Here is a 1,733-nt window from a genome sequence, read left to right as displayed (position 1 = left end):
CTTCTTCTTCTTCTTCTTCTTCTTCTTCTTCTTCTTCTTCTTCTTCTGTCCATCCTCTTTTCCTTTCTGGATGGAGATTGAGAGTTTTATCCAGAATCCTCCCTCTTGATTAGTTTCTTCAGGTGTACAAATTTTTTTGTAGGCTTATCCTATATTATATGTCTATATGAGTGAGTATATACCCTGTGCGTCTTTCTGCTTCTGGGATAGCTCACTCAGAATAATCTTCCAGTTCCACCATTTACCTGCAAATTTCATGATTTCCTTGTTTTTTTATTGCTGAGTGGTATTCTATTGTATAGATGTATCATATTTTCTGTATCTATTCCTCAGTTGAGGGGCATCTGGGTTGTTTCCAGTTTCTGGCTATTACAAATAAAGCTGCTACAAACATGGTTGAGCAAATATCCTTATTGTGTACTTATGCCTCTTTTGGATATATGCCTAGAAGTGGTATAGCTGGATCTTGAGGAAGTGCTATTTCTAATTGTCTGAGAAAGAACCACATTGCTTTCCAGAGTGGTTGTACAAGTTTATGTTCCCACCAGCAGTGGAGAAGGTTCCCCTTTCTCCACAACGTCTCCAGCATGTGTTGTCACTTGAGTTTTTGATCTTAGCCATTCTGATAGTTGTAAGGTGAATTCTAAGGGTTGTTTTGATTTGCATTTCCCTGATGACTAATGACATTGAGCATTTCTTTAAGTGTTTCTCTGCCGTTTGATATTCCTCTATTGAGAATTCTCTTTTGAGCTCTGTACACCATTTTTAATTGGATTATTTCATTTGTTGCTTTTTAACTTCTTGAGTTTGTTATATATACTGGATATTAGCCCTCTGTCAGATATAGGGTTGATGAAGCTCCTTTCCCAATCTGTAGGTAGTCGTTTTGTTCTGACAACAGTGACTTTTGCTTTACAGAAGCTTCTCAGTTTCATGAGGTCCCATTTATTGATTTTTGTTCTTAGAGTGTGTGCTGTTGGTGTTCTGTTAAGGAAGTTGTCTCATGTGCCAATGAGCGCAAGGCTCTTCCCCACTTTTTCTTTGAACAGTTTATTGTTTCTGGTTTTATATTGAGGTCTTTGACCATTTGGACTTTAGTTTTGTGCAGGATGATAATTATGGATCTATTTGCATTTTGGGGGTCACAGCCTGTACATGATGGTGATAGTCACCATTTCTTGGGTGCATGCTTTTCCAGGCAATGCCAGTCATTTTCTGATTTCCTTAGTGTTTTGACTGACTGAACCTCATGGGTCCTTTGAATGTCAGGATTTGTACATGGCTCAAACAGAGATAGGGTGTGTGCTCATCACAGCTCTGTTTGTGTCCAGAGAGCTGTATTGGGCTTATTCTCCTGACCCACCTTTGTTTCATTCCATTCTTGGGAGAAGATATTGGACAGAGATACTTCTTAGAAACAATGTGACTCGACTTGATTTTTCTGGTAATCAGGACAATTCTCAACAGAATCGGAGGAAACAGAGGACTGACTAAGAGACTTTGAATCTGGTTTGCAGCAGCCAAATATTTGGAAGCTTGCTACAGAAGCACTTGGGAGGTCTTGTAACTGCCTATGTATATTCTCCTTATGCTTTGTTGTTTAGAAATGTTAACATTTTTTACAAGATTCAAACTTTAATGTTTCTTGAAATCAATTGAAACTATAGGTCCTGGTTGTTTGACAGACTTTTATTATGGTTTTAGTGAATATTTCTCAGGCTTGGTATTTTGAA

This window comes from Psammomys obesus, unplaced genomic scaffold (assembly GCF_907164565.1).
Source record: "Psammomys obesus unplaced genomic scaffold, mPsaObe1.curated_primary_1811, whole genome shotgun sequence".
Classification (NCBI taxonomy): Eukaryota; Metazoa; Chordata; class Mammalia; order Rodentia; family Muridae; genus Psammomys; species Psammomys obesus.
Note: the sequence above shows the minus strand (reverse complement) of the source record.